This window comes from Haemaphysalis longicornis, unplaced genomic scaffold (assembly GCF_048455015.1).
Source record: "Haemaphysalis longicornis isolate Haplotype H1 unplaced genomic scaffold, Haemaphysalis longicornis Haplotype H1 scaffold_12, whole genome shotgun sequence".
NCBI lineage: Eukaryota > Metazoa > Arthropoda > Arachnida > Ixodida > Ixodidae > Haemaphysalis > Haemaphysalis longicornis.
Window position 1 is genome coordinate 16,844,463 of NW_027526225.1, and position 17,491 is coordinate 16,861,953.

A 17,491-nucleotide genomic window follows, 5' to 3' on the forward strand; every position below is an offset into this window, starting at 1 on the left:
ATACATACATACATAGAATGGCAGTCTGAAAAGGAATGAACTAGAAAAAGACTGCATAGATAGGAAAATACAGGGCAGTTACAACGGCCGAATCACAAAAACTATCAATACTCAGCATGTCTGCGTCCATAAAGGACGCACACAAAATAATGTAACAAAAGCAGAAAAGACAACGTAATTTAATTGGCGAACTTTCGTAAAATGGTTAGCAAGCGTGTTTCTAAACAACGTGACGTCAGTGTGACGCTCACAACCGTCAGTGGCTCCATGATCCTGCCTATCGCGTCTTGCGAGACTATAGTCGGGATACTGATCGGGCTTCATAGATATAGCTCGAACTTGGTTCTTACCTTTAACCTTGAGGCAATAAAACAGGCGCTAGCATAACAACAACGAACCGAGATTCTAAAATACTTGCTCTCCACGGTGTGCGTTCGGGTGGTCTTCTGTTGAAACCGAGTCTCGTGCAGTCGTGGTTACTGGTGCGCGCTGCAGCTTTGAAGTACGAAATAAAATACATTTCAAGTGACAAGTAAGACTATAATCATTTGACCTCTATTTGCATTTACCCTTACCTGGTGCTTAGAACTACCTGAAAGTTTAGCGGAGAGAAGGTTGTTCGTGTGTTCTTGCATTGTAGCTACAGTATAGAAAACGTCTGCTTGTCTTTTCCAACTGCAACTGGTACATTAGAACTGATTTGGTCTATTCGTCATTAACGTTTGTATCTCAAAGAGTGACCTTGGTTTCATGCCTATTGCTGTGAATAACATTTTTGTGAAGTGTGAAGACATTTTGACAAGGGTATGGTTATCGCACAGTTTCGGAACCCGGAAACAAGATGCAGAACGTGAGTACGATTACATGGTTTAGAGGAAAGAACAAGGCGTACGTTTTCGCAGGCTTAAAGCTTACAATCCGGCTGGATTTTTCGGACGTAACATTTCCCAAACTCCAATACACCGAGTAAGTAAAATGGGTGGCCAGTGTATATTGTGTACCATGGCCAGGTAATTACACATGACGATTAAGGCTTTGAATAAGTTTACCTAGTGCTTGTACAACTGGTATTCGTTTGGAATGTTTGCCACCAGGGTTCTTGTGAACACGTAACAGGGTGTAAACAGTCTCGTGGCAAAACTCAAACTCAAAGATACTGGTGGGACGGCGAGGTCTCTGAGTACTGGGGAAAAGGTGGAATAGGCCGGACTAAGGTTGATTAAGGACGGCATAATAGCCTGACTGGTGCGTGGACGGGTGGGTGCCTATATAAAAGGTACTCGTAAAAGCAATACGGCAGGCTTTCGCCGTCAAAGCACGAAAGCAGGTTTAAGTGCACCGAGAAGTTTCAGTTTTGTTCTCGCGGATCGAAGAAGAGGCGTAGCATTTTTTTTTTGTCCATTGCTGGCAAAAAGCAAAGGTACATGATTACCGTCGATACGATTCAACTCATCAGCAGGACATCAGAGCACGTGTTTTTTGGATAGTTAGCAAAAATGTGCGGCTTTTTCGCTCCAATTATACGCGTGTATTAGGTATGTGTCGGCACTGTGTTGAGAACAAAACAGATTAGACTATGACAAATTTCACCGCTAGAAACCAGAGTCCTTGTTTGTTTTCAAGAAACACTATTTTGTTAAGATGGAACGTTCATGTGCAACAGGTCACATTTACGCAATACGAAGTTTTGCATACGGCTGCTTCATTGTCAAAAAAGTAATTTTATTTTCGCAGGTTCCAGTTTTACAAAAATCAGTCGAACTAGCCTTATCGAATTAAATTTGAGAAAAAACTACGTGTCTGCAATACAAGAGTGGGCCTATCCTATAGTTAGAGCTTTCGTATTGGTGGATCTTCTGTCTCGATGGATGTTCAGCCTCGACCGGGCCTTCTGCCTTCTGCCTTCGGTGGACCATTCGTCTCGTTGGATATTCAGGGCGTTTTGGATCTTATGGCCCCGGAAATCTTCTACCTCACTAGGTACTCAGGCTCGACCGGATTTTCCGCCTCTGTGAAATTTTCGTAGTCAGTCTGGATGGAATCTTGGACCTTCCGTCTAAGTAGAAACTTTTCAATGGTAGTTGCATGGCGAGGTGGTACAATATTTTGTTTCTTTTAATTTCGAACCACCGGTGGAAATGCAGTGTGTCCTACTCTTATTTTGGCTATTTTCGTTGGTAGTTCGCATTTTTAGAACTCAAGTTATTTTGTATTCTACTCAATTTTGTATTCTACAAATTGGCTTTTTCTGCAAAAAGTATGTTTGGCTTATAACCCCTGCTCATTTATTTTTGACTCGCTGCAAACCTGCCATAGCGTTGCTGGAGCGGGTGTTGTTCCCCAGGTTACTCTTTGTATTTTTGGGAAGGCGGGGACATGGAAAAATAATTGGAAGAATTTGTAGTTCACGTTTTTAGATATCAAGATATATTGCCTCGCTAAACACGTGAGCACTTGAATCTTCCGTATCGGCGGATATTCCGCATAGCTGCATCATCAGGCCATATAGCTGCGAGCGTTACTGACGCTCAATTGTGTGCCGAATCGGGCCACAGATAACACATGGCTTGTAGGGTGCGGTTTCAGTCAGTACGCAGCCAGAAAGAGGCTGATTACCCTATTAAATCAGAAAAGATTGCACCCTGCGCACCTGCGGTGGCAATTCAATCACAGTGTTCTTTTCCATGGAAAGCGGAGCTTTCACAGTGCGTCCAAACTCAAATCATAGAAGAATCTTCCAAAACATCTATTCACAGGGGGCCTATAACTTTTTACCATGATAGCCTTCTTCTGCTCCGAGCCAATTTCCTTTGAATAAGTTGCATATTCCTACTTTTTTGTGCTCCTGGTTTACGCCTGCTGGAATTTTATTCTCAATATATTCTTCGGCACCTCGTGAAGGGGACTTTGATAAAATGGGGCATCGATAAAAGCCGGCTGCCTTCCCGTATGCTGACTTCCATTTTTCCGAAATCACGAACTCCTTTAGGGCGAGCCGAAGCAGGCTCTCTCTACAACCCATTATTCTTTCGCTTCCTATAGTCGGCCGACAATATTTTTTTCATCTCCTTTCAAGAAGGTCATTTATTAGGCCCCACGGGTCCATTTCCGCCGAGAGAAGTGCAAAGCTGGTTGCTCTCATGGCTGGGAAGGAAACAGGAAAAAAAAAGAAAGCAAAGATCTAATCTTCGGAAGCAAAGAAAGACATGGGAATGAAAAAAAAAAATAGCTCGAAAAGCGCCCGTGGATTGTCGACTTTTTTCGCAGTCTGTTCGGAGCCGACACACCTCGGCGACACACAAAAAGGAAAACGGGGGTATTAAATAATACCAATATATTTGCTTTGATGCGTTACGCAAATATTACTTTGAAAAATATAACAGCAGACAAAAGTGACTCGTTCAGTCTGAGCTAAACTGAGATGCACGACGCGTAAGGTGCGTGGGCGCAGAACGATTAAAGAAAAACTTAGTGGATCAATAAAATCCCGTCTTTTAACTTCTGCAATACGGTTACCTATGCTGTGAGATTGAACGAAAAGAACAAGGACAACACAAAACAACCAATGGTATTAACGCCCTTCCACTCTGTGAAGGAAGATAACCAGCGCAGCTGGGCGCAGTCGAAGTACAGGAAGCACGACGGGTTTGTTTGTAATTGGCGATTGAGCATACCTCCTGGCTAATTAGCTTGATGAAGCTTTGGAAGATTTGAGTTTTATTCCAGAGGACACATATGGTGGCTGTCCATCCCCTCCTCCCCATCCCCGCACCAAAGTTTGTGTAACCTCCATAAACTGCTCCCAGGCGGTCACTTCCGCGAAGAGCGGGAAAGTGTGAGAATCAATCTGTCCGATGCGTTAGTGCCCACTTCAAGGAGACATGGATAAGAGCCCTTGTACTGTCGTGGCCAATTCATCGTATACTTCGTCTGCTTCCCAGGACAATTATCATCATCATGCCGTACCTCATCTATTCTTCATACCTATCCTCATCATCATTCTTGGGGCTGGAGTTCTTGGTTGCCGCTCAGAATAAACGCGCTGTTTCCACTGCCTCTGCGACGTGTCTTCTGGGTGACGGCTGCCCTTGACGTCTCCCTCAAGGGTGTGGGCCGTGAGTCGTTAACGTTGAACTCTACCACCAGCACCACGGGCATGCCATTCGTGTTGTTTGTGCATGGAATGCGGATATTATTGTACAGGATACGTGTGCGTTCAACAAAGTGCAGGGAAGGGGAATACAGGAGGGAGAAACCAGTAAGGTAGAAAGTCTGGAGGGCCACCGTAGCGGGAACCATCACTTGCAGTCACGAGAACGGAGCTCACACGTCGAACACGGTAGTACGCCTGAGCCGAAGATCGTATAAAACGTGGCTGCGCCCTGCCCCCGTACACGCGTAAACAGGCAAGCGGTGATGTACGGGTGCTCAGATGTGAAAGACACCGGCCAAAATGTAGCTCCGGAGGCGCTTCAAACTTGACGAAAAAAACAGCGGCCAAAACGTCCCACCAGGGTGATTCCTTGAAGGAGGAAACACAAAACCGTAGCTGGCAGTGAATGCGGGGCCATGTAGCGGAAAAAGAGTGTGAATGAGAAGAATGGAGACGGAGTTCTGAAATCGATGGGCAGCGAGAGGAGCGACAGGCAGCCGTGTCTTGTACGCAGGGTTTTTTTCAAGGCTGAGGAAGGCATGCGGATCAGGAGCATCAAGTGTCGCGAGGAAAAGTGGGAGATGCTCACGCATTCTTACAGATCCACCATTGGGCCTTCGCCTGTGTTTGTTCTGCGTCATGGGCTTTTATGCAGCTCATGAGCAGTGTACACCCGCTAATCAAAGCGCAACTATATAAAATGTTGTAGCGAATTTGGTTTAATGTGGAACACGAACTCGTGCAGTTTTACAGGCTGCTTTCGTTCGTCGCAAGGTTGAAAACATCTCAGCCCTTACGTTTGCCTCTTATAGAGTGCAACGCTTTTTAAAGGCACTGCCACCATTAGCTAGACCGTTTCCGGGGAAAAAGTCCAAGGCATGTAAACACTCGTTTGGCCATGTGAATGTCGAAATGCTCCTGGTTGCCTTTGCCTAATCCTTTTGACGCGCTTCAGTCTCGTGCGTGCTAGTGATAACTTGCACCCAATTCCGACGCTGGAGACCGGATTGCGTGTAGCAACTGCACCCTAAAGGTGCATAGGAACAGACCCATCATGAGCGCCTCGGACTAACAGAATAGCCCTCCCGCCATTTGATACTATAAGCTCAATGCGCCACCCCATTTGCAGCAGTTTAGAGGTGCACTGCCTTGAATTCGTGGAACGTTTATTTTAGTATGCCTGTGCACTTGAATTCAAGCCATCCATATCTATACATTTTTGCGGCTGTTTCTAATGTTCATTTAAGCTGAACGCATATCTCCATAACACCGTGGTACGCGCTATGTACTCCCAACAGTTAGCCGCTACCTGTAATCTCTGCCCTGTCCCTGCAGCTGGAACACTATACCACCTGTTATGGGAGTACGTGCCAATGAACGCTTACGCTTACCCCCAATCCCAACCCTACTTTTAGCGCGTGGGCTGAGCAACTGGCCAGCTCCGAGGGGGTAACGGCCCTCACAACATCTCTCTCTCTCTCTCTCTCTCTCTACAATGAAAAGAAACTCAGGAGGCCCCTATTGGCCACACCGTATGAACCACCGCAGCGAAGTTCCACCGGTGTGCAATTTCTGAATATTAAATTTTGCTGCAGATATAGTTCAATGTAAACGTTGAATTTTTTGGTAAAGTCGTGTAGCCTAAACAGCTTTGAATCCGTAAAGTTTCGTATCGCGGGCTTTCCAGTTTTTAGTCATGGCCGACTCGGAAACTTTTTGAGAAAGCCAAGGATATTCTTTTTTGAATAGGCGTTTTTGCTTAAAAATGGCGGTAAATTATCTAAAACATACGCGCCCGCCGCGGTGGCTCAGTGGCTAAGGCGTTGTGCTGCTGAGCACGAGGACGCGGGTTCGATTCCCGGACGTGGCGGCCGCTTTTCGCATGCACGCGAAAAGCAAGAACGCCCGTGTGTACGAGATTTCGGCGCACCTTAAAGATCCCGAGGTGTTCAAAATTTATCCGGAGCCCTCCACTATGGTGGGCCTCATCACCTCCGTTGCGTCGGCGCTTTAAACCCCACAATAAATCAATCAATCTAGAAGTAACGACACTGTGGCCTTCGAATTTTAGACTTTAACCTGTAAGGCAAACACACAATTTTTGTAACTGACAGGTGTTCATTATTCAAGCTTTTATTCCTTTGACAAGAGAAGATTCGCTTGTAGCAACGTTTTGCACAGAGAGCGGATTGGGGAAGAATTCCCGCATTACATTATCAGTTTTGAATGGTGGGTTGTTGCTGGGTCTGCCATTTAAGTGTTCGTTAACACTGATGATAGTTTATTTTGTACACTATTCATTGCATTCCATTCACTGGCAGCTCCTCGAGTGACGGGCTATGCTCTCAAGAACTTAATGCTGATGGACATAAGGTACATACTTCTGTTAATTGTAAACAGCCTAATTACGTTAAACGTAACTTTACTTACACAAGTAATAACGTTGGCGTACATTGTAAATGTACAAGAAATATCGGTTGCGTCATCAGTAAAAAATTTTCACTGACCACGCCAAAACGCTCGTGCTTATCAGCCCGGAGGGTAGCTCCACGACCCGCAGGGCTTCCTTTACCCACAGTTCCCAGCGAAACTAAACAATCGATGCAACTAACTGACGCGAAAAGCAAATAGGGAAATTTTAGCGATGGATGGGGTTCAAACCCGGCTCCTCGGGAATGTACAAGCAGGGAATTGGTGAACTTAACTCAAAGCGAATCCGGAAATTAAAAAATTGGGCCCATCTCCCCGCGAGAGGGACTCGAGTAAATGCGTCGCATAGGGGGAGGGTGTATTGCGTTAACTTTTAGTGTTTGGGGAGTTGGTGGTAGTGAATGCGTTGTATCAGCAGCTTCTTGACGTAGTTTGAATGAGTCAAAGATATAAGGCGCGTTCGTAGCCTCCCATTCTGCCTCGGCTTTGTGGCGCAGTGGGTAGAGCACCATGTACATTGCGTTCCACCCGCAGGGTCTAGGGATCGAAACGAGGCACCGGATAGTATTTTTTTTCGACTACGGACGTCAACGCGGGTGACATCGTGTGTTACTGAAATGCTCTGCATTTAATACAGCCGTACAGGTGTGGCCCTCCACATAAAAACGTGTGTCGGAGACATATACTACAAGCAAAGTTTCAACGTGGTAATTGGAATACTAGCAATCAAGTGAGTAGCAAAGCAGGTTCTCTTTAATAGCGTGCACATACAGATACGGAGGTGATCGGCGGAGCCTCTCAGTTATAACAAAAAAGGAAGGAAAGAGCCGCAACGGGAAAATGATGATGATGGTAATAGGTAGGACACGTGTTTACCACTGAACACGTGCAACCGTAGCGCCATATCATCACCCAGCACACCATGAACGCGCTCCTCTTCACGCCACACTTGTAGCACAAATGTCATCACTGCCATGTAATCGGCCCCGCACTGTGAACCGTTCGCGTCAACAACCGCTATGATAGAAGTGCGCCGCACTCAACGTGCGGCATATCTGTTCCACAACTCACCGCTAATTATTCATAACTTACTACACCGTTAAGACGGCTTCGGTGCCCAAACGTTCTTTTCAATTGTAGATAAACTTACGTTGGTCGTGCGTCCTGACGTCAGGCCTCTTTCGTGTAGACGAGAAAGACATTTGTGATCATCTGTCGTGTGCGCCTAGTGCCAAAAGCAGAAGCTCCCTTTCATCCGGCCGTCTACGTAAATGCCTGTCGTGTCGATCGATTTCTCCGTCAGAGTAATGGAACAGTTGCCGCCTCCTTCGCAAACAAATATTGTCAACAACGCAGTAACCCCCCAAAAATGTCAACATCAGGTTTTCAGCAAGATGATGCGGAAAAAAGAAACCTCTAAACTTTCCGTCCAAAATTTCCGCCCACCAACACGCGCGCATTGCTTCCCGCAATGGCGTTGCCGCACGGAGCTCTGCCTTCCACTCGTTTGAGCACTTTGCACGTGGGGGGCGAAGGAAATGCATAGGAAAGCAAGAGAAACGGCCTATCAACGCCCCTCCCATTTGTTCAACCTGACGGCGGGGATTACGCCAGTTTCCCCGCTCATTTTTACCCTGATCTGCTTCTTTTGAGAGCCATTATTGTTCGTTTTTCTACAGCGCCCACAGACAAGCGCAAGATGGGTTCTCCTAAAAGCGTCGGCTTAGAACTTCGTCACGGTTAAAAGGGGAGCGGACGGGCTTTCAGGCGAAGAATTTTCAGAGTTCAACGCCTAATCCTGCCTTGACACGCGTGGTGTTTGGAATGGCGCATACTTTGGACGTTTAAGGGTAGCCACTACCAGTTCCCCGATTTTTTTATATTTTCGCGTAACGAGGGCACAACTTTTATTTACCAGGGTTCTATTTATACAGGTGGAGTCACGCCTCTATAAGAGGTCAGCGATGCGCAGCAGACAAGGCAAAAGACAAAATCTCGAAAGAAATAGCAAAGTGCATTTAACACCAAATGCAATGAAATTTTAGGCCCCCTAAGCAAAACTATTTTGCGGTAGTATTCCTTTAAATATTCTGCGTGCACAATTTTGACGCCTAAATATGCGTCGCAGCATCGTAAACGAACATCAAAAAATGCTTTTGTTTTTCAAACCGAAACTGGAAAAAAAGGACGGTCATTACGGCGGGCTGGATGTGACGTAGAGTCAGGTATCGAGTTAGCTCAGGCGGCGGATTCTCCCATGGCTGCCTGCGAGAAGACGGCGCGCATTCGATGAGTTGTCGGGTTGTCCAATTCTTCAAATTCTTAGAATATGCGCGAAAAGGGGCTGGGAAGTTCGTGCTACCATTGTTACTTCGCTGTGAGCGACTGTAACGCTCCTATAGTCGCTCGGTAAAAGGTAAACACAGGCAACGAGAGAAGTCGTGGCGAAGTTGGGAGATAGGAAAATGGGTTCACAAAAGGCGGTGTTGAGCGCTACATGTGCGGCGGTCGCGATCGAACCATTTTGTGGTTGTCAGAAAAGAAAAAAAAAAGCTACCATGTGAGGAAAGCGCCTAAACATGCCGGCTATCGTGTAAGAATTCGGTTTCAGGGCATGTTATCGAAGTTTAAACCCAGAATTTTATTATTATTCTTTACACGGGCAGTTAATAGCAGACTGCTTGCGCCAAGTATTTAGATCGAGATGCCATGCAGCGACGAAAGCACCTTTGGACTCAATGCTGCCAAATGTGCCCCCCCCCCCCAGTTTTTTTTTACATTTATTGCTCCTAACCGGTGAGCGGTATGTTAACAACAGTGGCAAGTTCTTATTTATTTTTTGACGAAGTTATTTGACCTAAATCGATTCCGTGCAGTGCGCCGGGGCTGTATTTGTTCGCGCCCCGACCGGACGCGATAACAGCTGACAACTAAGTATCGCCTCCCGTCTGCCGTACTCATGCTCTCGAAGAGTCGATTGGCCGCGATCTGCACTGCACCGCACAGCTAGCTGCCGAAATGCAAGAAATGCAGAGCATTTCTTAGCCTCGCCTGTTCCTGCGTCGGACGGCGTCAACAGCTCCGCGTCCGCAGCAGGTGCGCCTCTCCTCTTTCCTTCCTCTCTCTCAACAGCAGCTGGCGCGCGCATGCGTCTTAGTCAGCCCGTTCGCTCCGTGGCGGTCTCGGCGTGCGTGATACCAGCGCGGTGGGGCGTGGAAGGGCGCGCGCTGCTTGTGAATGCGCGCTCTCGCCCCCGTACTGCTCTCCCTCTACTGCGCGCGCTGCAACTATAATGCGGCTAGCGGTCGCTCGTGCAGTCACTGCGTTGCTCCTTCCTTCCTTGGTTGACGCTCGCTCCCACGTTTACTCCTGTCTGCTACTCCAGCATCACGGAAGAAGCGATGGAAGCAACACTGCCTTTAACCAGTACCGAGGCCCCAATGCTCTGCATTTACTCGTGTTCCCCTCGCGGGAAGGCGCGGGAATTTTTTTTCGTTTTCGCCTCCATCGGAAAAGCGGCCGCCACGGCCGGGAATCAAACCCACGACCTCGTGCTCAGTTTCGCAACGCCTTAGCCACTGAGCCACCGCGGCGGGAGACCGAGATCCTGCTGCCGCCGTCGCGACCACGAAATCAGCCCTTGTGCAGCTGCCATGCTCGCTCGGCGCCAGTGCATTGCCTCGCGTCGAGCCGCCCCGGCACTCTTCGAATGTTCTCTTCTTATGTCGGCTAATCAGAGCTTCTTCAGCTTCTCGCACTACGGATACGTGTGAAAGCAATTATTCATGCAATAGGCACGAATTTCGCTGCTCACTGGCGTGAGGGCGCACGTAAAAGTGCTAATGAAAAGAGACGACGGCTGCACAGGCGTCCTGATTGGAACGCCACATTCGGAAGTTCGCCGCAGTGGCGACAAGTTGTGGCGACACTCCGCTAGTTCCTGCGTCGGTGGAAGTGGCCTGTTTTCGAACGGTTTTAATGAAAATACAGCGCGTGTGTGCAGTTTAAAATTGGGTGCCAAGATACCTTAGTGGTGTATACCACACGTTGAAGCATAATTTGGGGCAGGTAAATTCTTGTTGAAGTTGGCCTTTAAGTAGCTGTTGGCGGAGTAGATGCGTTAAGTAGCAATATACACAGCGGCCCGCAGCGGCGGCTGCGTGGTAAGGGCGTTGTGCTTCTGAGCTCAAGAACGCGGGTTTGGACGCGGCTGCGTGTGGCTGCTTTTTCGATGCAGGCTAAAAGCGAAAACTCCCGTCTCGAGATTTCGGCGGACCTTAAGGATCTCGAGATGGTCGAAATTATTCCCGAGCCCTTCACTACAGCGCACCTCATATCTCGGGTATACCTTTGGAGGCGTTAATTTCCCACAATCAATCAACTAAACAGAGCTCGGTTACGCGCACTGGCGGAGAAGGCCCCTTATACAGTCAGAGCCGCATGTTTTACCTTGGAAGTGTATAGAAACTATTTTGCAAGCAAGAAATTGAGACTATAGAAGTGCGCTAATCCCTAGCATCTCGCCTACACCCCCCCCCCCTCTTCCGAAAAAACAAAGACAGGTAAAGCTGGAAAAAGATGTAAAAAAACTACTTGGGAAGTGCGTGTTGAGTTGGCGAGGACAGAAAGATAGCGAGAGAGAGAAAGAAAGAAAAAAATTGCGCCCACCTCCCCGCGAGAAGAACCCTGTGTAGATGCAACGCATCGTGGGGTTCACTTGGTGTTTCCGTTGGATTGATTGTGAAATCGCGTGAAACGTGTCGGGAACGCGTATGATTATTGTGTTTTATGATAATTAATATATTTTATTGGCCAATCTTGGTCAATCTCTCTAAGTGGTTTGCGTGGGGCTTCGCTGTCGCAACGACCTTTACTTCATCATTGTTGCTGCAAGTGGGAGCTTCTTTTCTCTTATTGCAAGTGTTAATCATTGCCCCATCATGCGTTGTATCAGTAGCATCTTGACGTAGTTTGAATGAATCAAGGATATAAGGCGCGTTCGTAGCATTTGATTCTGTCTCGGTTTTCTGGCGCAGTGGGAAGAGCACCATGTACCTCGCGTTCCGCCCACAGGGTCGTGGGATCGAAACCGGGCGCCGCTAACTATTATTTTTTTTATAGTGTAGGGGTAGGGGTGTGGACGGACAACGCCGTATGGAGGGACAAGGCGAGTGAATGAGATGCAGTCGCATCTAAAACTTTTTAATGGACTGGATACGTCAGGCCGGCTAGCCGCCACAGTTACACACATCAATGGGCAAATAGAACACGCGAAAGGGAGGCGCACAATCACGTTACACAATCATATGACGCTGATATGGCAGTGTTGTGTAGAATCCAGTCTCCCGAAGAGAGAGGGAGAGAGAGAAAGCGTTATTCCAAAAGTCTGGTTAGGCTCGTTGGGGAGACCTGCAGCTGCAGCGTACCGATAACCACGGCAGATCGTTCCGCGACACTTCTGAGCCTGCAAGACCGAGCAGCGCAGCGCCTCCTCTCAGAGCTCAAACGAAGGAATTAAGGAATAGGGGTTTTCGAGACTTCATTGGAGCCAATATACTCATAAGAGTTGGGCGGCGGTGTCCTTTTCACCACGTGCAGGGCAATTAGTGACGGATATAATGTCGGGTGAATATGATACAGCCTTCAGCGACATGACGGGGTGGTCGTCCGCAGTAGCCGCTACAGATGTTCTTCAGCGCTAATAACATCAGGATTGCGGGCGGATACATTCGACGGGAGAGGCGAGTGTGCGGTGACTTCTTGATAGCTTAACACACAGCTGCGGGTTCATCGGGTTTCGTGTAAAGGGACGATGTTTGGTCCTGCTCACCAGGACGAGGAGGAATAAACGTGTCTCAAAAGCAGTCAGCCGTGGGGTATAGTCCTCATTCCAGGACCCCTTGAGTCCATCCGGCTTCTTGGGCTCTCTGCACCAGGCAAAGCTCCGGAGCTGTTTTTCTGACCGACCGCATCGTTACCCAAAGCCCTGTATGAGCAGGAATCCAGATCATTTTGACAATGGTGGTAGGAGGGTTTTCGAAGACAATTTTGTGACGGCTGTTTTCCAATCGGAACTGATTACCGTAGGCAAGGCCGGGGAGCTAGTGACAGCGCAAATGCCGCCTCCTCCGTCGGCCGTTGCTGAATTGAGGGTGCATTTCGTAAGGGACTGGTGTTGCGGTCATTTAGAGCCGTCACAGCATACACTTCGTGGCGTCTATATTCGGCCGCGTCAAAATATTGTTACGGAACATGATTGCGTTCAGTTGTAGATATACAGTATATTTACAGAATATTTACATAGGGGGCAGCGTCAAGAGAGAGGATGAGTCCGAGTTCGTTGCTCGCACGCTGGAGCGGGGATCGTGGTCCTCTTCCTCGTTTACCGGCTGTCAGTCGCGCCAGCTTCACTAGGTGCTTTCTCCTCTGACGTAGCTTTGGGTGCGGGACTCCGCAACGTCCACATTGTCCAGTGACATGACCCCCCGAGTTGGAAAGGCACCGTCCCGGTGCTTACTGGCCAGCCGCTTGGTCACTGCTGGAAGCTAGGTGGTACATGAGTTGCAGAGCGTCATGCGGCTGACATGAACAATTTCGTCATGAGGGGTGGAAGCCGAGCTAGAGGAGCTAAGTGGAGCAACCTCAAACGCGATAGGGGTTACTTGGCGCACTATGCGGAATGGGGGGGGGGGGGGGCGTAGGGCGAGAGAATCTTTTAGGGGCGAAGCACCTTCAGGCAGAGGCTTGTCCGTCTGGCGTCCAGCGTCCGTGCTCGCGGCACAGCACCGTCTAGATCGAAACATCTGTGAACGAAAGGTTCACAAAAGGTTCTCAAGAACAAAATAAAAGGTTCACAAAAGGTTAGAGAGAGAGAGAGAGAGAGAGAGAGAGAGAGAGAGAGAGAGAGAGAGAGAGAGAGAGAGAGAGAGAGAGAGAGAGAGACGCACAGCACCGTGTAAATCGAAGCATCTGTGAACAGAAGGTTCACAAAAATCCACGAGAACAAAATAAAAGGTTCACAAAAGGCTAGAGAGAGAGAGAGAGAGAGAGAGAGAGAGAGAGAGAGAGAGAGAGAGAGAGAGAGAGAGAGAGAGAGAGAGAGTGCTCCTGAAGAGCCATGCTGCGCATGTGCGAGGCACATTGGATTGGATTGTATTCGATTGAACTTTAATTCAATTGGATTAAATTGAAACGAATTGTATTAGATTGGATTGGATAAAATTGAATTGTATTGGATTGGATTGAATTGGAACTCGTTTTAGCAGCAGTAAGCACTCTCACGGGTGATTTAACGTTGTAAAGATTCCCAGTGCTTCCCCCACTCGTCATGATTCACTTCGAGGAGATGGGAGAATTTTTCGGACAGTCCAACACGACGGAAAGACAACCAGACGCGGACTAATGAACCCGGTGAAAAGATTTCCGTGCGATGGCTCTGGTCATACCGATTCTTCTGCACCACCAGTGAAGCAGGAAGGCTGGCACGAGCATGTCGGCGGGCCAGATTAACTTGAGCTAGGCCTTCACGAGCATACTCTGACATCGGCGTACTTGTGGCAGGTAGAATAGTGGCCAAAGAGAAAGTGTGCTCTCGTGCGAGTAAAAGATAAAATACATTTTATAAGCGAATGTGACGTACGGGCGAGTAACGTCTCAATCGCAATGGTCGGCGGAAACATATACAGAACACATATCAGCGAGCGTTTTGTTGAAACAGTTGGTAAGGCTATTGGTTTGTGGGCGGTAGGAGGTGGTCAGGTTCTGTAGAAGCTGGCGGGGAGCGCCGTGATGTAGTATAACGTCCTTCAACTAGAAGCCTCCGACGTCCGTGGAGCTGCTGGTTGGAAGTACACAAGTGAAGGCGTAGCACGTCGCGTACTCAGCCGCGACGGAAATCCGCTTATTTCCAGATATGGACAAGGAAAAAGTCCCCGGACATCCAACCCGGTGCAAAAGAACGCATCTTCAGGAACATGTACACCGGTACAATATACCATGTTTGTTTTGATTGGATAGTTGTCGGTTAAGGTTCGGGCCCGTTGTTCCCTGCGCGTTTGATTGTGTACAGGAGCATGTTGCGCAAAATGGGGCGGATGAGAAGTTCAGCACGAATTTCTTGGGGAATGGGGATTCTGTTATGGGCCATTGGCGGTACTCGCAGAATTATTCTGTGCATGATTCGTGGGCACGTATGGGCAACCGGTGGTAGCGATAGCCGACTGAACCTGTGGGAAACTCTTGGTTCCTCGGCTGTAAAGTAGACGCCCAATTGTCCCAATCTGGAAGTAAAAGTGTTTTGCGGTATTTGTAGGGCTTTCTTGTAAACATTACAAATTAGGCAACTGACCCGGGTCAGGTCGGCCTGGGATTGATTACGTTACGCTAGGGAGTAGGTGATACGGGTAACCGCAAATTTTTGGATTAGTCTGATCCTTTTGGGCTTATTCCGGGCTACTAATTGCTTATCAGTCAATTTGTTTGGTTCACATGAGACGTTATTTGTGCCATGCAACCACGGTTGGCTCGATTGATTTGGATAATTTATCTCAATATTTTTATTCTGGGTACAGCGGGTACATTTTTTTCGTGTATAAGGATTGTTATGTTTGAACATAGCTGGGAGAGTCGCTAGGCTGGAAGCACGTGAAGGTCGAACTTAGCTGAGGAGTATTCTAAACCTGTCAGTCTGGTGCAATCAATGACAATTTGGGCTCTTCTCAGTAGGGTGCTTTCTGTTTGAGGGTCACTGCTTTTGGACGTCCAAAGGGTTATATTGTCACCGTAGAGGCTCCATCCCAGGGGCGAGACCTGATGCAAGTTGGGATTTTATTAAGCACAGCTAGGTTAAATAGTAAAGGTGAACCCCACTGCTCACTGGGTTGTGCCTATTGAACGTGGTTCAATAACACCCCACATGATGGCACCCATTTTTATTATGGCCATTCTATACGTTAAGAAGCTTCTCACGTATTTATACGAGCCTTCGCCGGTAGGTATAAATTTCAAGCATTTTAGTATGGCTGTATGCGACACTAGTGCGGTAGTGGCTGTATGGCAGTATGCGACAGAATGCAGTATGCGATACTAGTGCGAAAGGTGCGAATGTATGGCAGTATGAGACAGTAGTGCGAAAGGTCTAGTCGATAATTTCTGCTGCGTCCACCTATGAGAGTGGTGTAATGATACCACGGAGAAACTGCAGGTGGATGTCTTGTAGAGGTATTCCGACCGGAAAGCCTATCATGGTACGGCGAAGGACGCCCGGCTGTGCTAGGTAGTTGACCATTAGGGCATAGATGACCTGGGCGTTCTGAGGGGGATCATTGTGTCATGCTACCGGCAAATGCCTTCAACTCTCGACTAAATTGACAGCTGAAGGTCAGCGATGCCGGCCTCCATGAAATGTTGCTCATGTAAAATACTTACGGATTCTTGCGTAATGAACCCAGTATTCGGATTGAACGCGCTGAGCCCAGGTGTCCACCGACGGCCACTCGTGAGATTGCGGTTCGCTGAAGGCTATTAGAGATCTTTGTCGACATCCTTAGCTACATTTCTTTGATCTCTTGGACAGAGGTTTTGGCCTGCATTCTTGTCTACAATGCTTTCGTGAAGTCTTCCCGTTGAGCATTTGACAAAGGCGTTCTTCCCATCGGGGAGAACGAAGTAGAGTTGTTGATTTCTTTTTCGAAAGTTATCCATCTTTGTCCTAGGCAGGCCACTCAGTTCTATGTGGAAGCACAAATTAACTGTTGCGTCAAGTGCTTCTTTCGACTCTCCGTCTTGTCTGCGAGATTCATTATCATTCGCCGGAGTACTGAGCATGGCTTTTATAACTGGTTAGTGGTTCCAGCATTACGAGTAGACTTTCCAATTTTATAGGGCATTTACGCAAATTTTTCTGTGGGTAACGTCTTCTGGTATTTAAAGTTCATTACGACGGTGGTAAGTCTTTTCTGGCAAGCACGCACCGATCAACTGAAATAAAACTCAGTAGCAAGGTATGCCAAGTTTTCCACGTGCCATGAAGTAGGGCAGTAGGGCATATTCAAGCGTGGGGGGCTGGGTAAGAAAACTACAACAAAATGTACGAAAATAAAATAAAGAAAATACAGTTGCGGAAGAGGCATACCTAACCTACTTAATGAGGTTGTTTATTTGGCCAACGGGCGACCGACCAGTCCGTCGAGCTCTCTTCTATTTTAGTATGCACGCACGCCAGGCTCGCGTTTGTGACGCCCTAGCAACTCCCTTCATTTCCTTGCTCACCCTGCTCTTTGAAGTCTACTCAATATTCCCTGCCTCCAGGGCACATACGCCCTGCCTTCTTTCTTACTTGCTTTTTGTTTTAGCAGCTCATCGTTGCATTCTTGGTGATATCAGTTGCTTTCTCACCTTCCTGCAATAACCTCTCTACTTAGGTACCTCGTTTCGATAAAATAATACATTTGCGGGCTCATTTCCGCGCCTGCAACTAGTCTTGGTTTTAAAGATGACAGTCTTTCTTGGACTACTTAAACACGGAAATTTTGGTTTCTGAGTATGCATGTCTGCCTGTCTGTTCCTGGATTCAGCCACCCGTCTGAAAGATAAAGGAATTCCGGATGGACGACTTTGGGCAGGCAAAACTTCTCCAAGCTGCTAAACATCGAAACGCACTTCGTACTTGTGAACATTGTTCAGCAAAAGGAAAACATTAGGCCTATTTGAGGCAAATCATCCATACAAAAATGGAATTTCTTACATTTTAATTCACGGTACGTGGCTGCTTGAATTTTGCGATAGCGGATAAAAAAATACGCGCTGAAAACGATGTTCGGAAAACAAAATATATAAAGTAATCGTGTCAATCGTGTACGTGCCTACATCGGGTGGCGACATTTTAAGAAGTCCCAGTGTGGGAAGGAA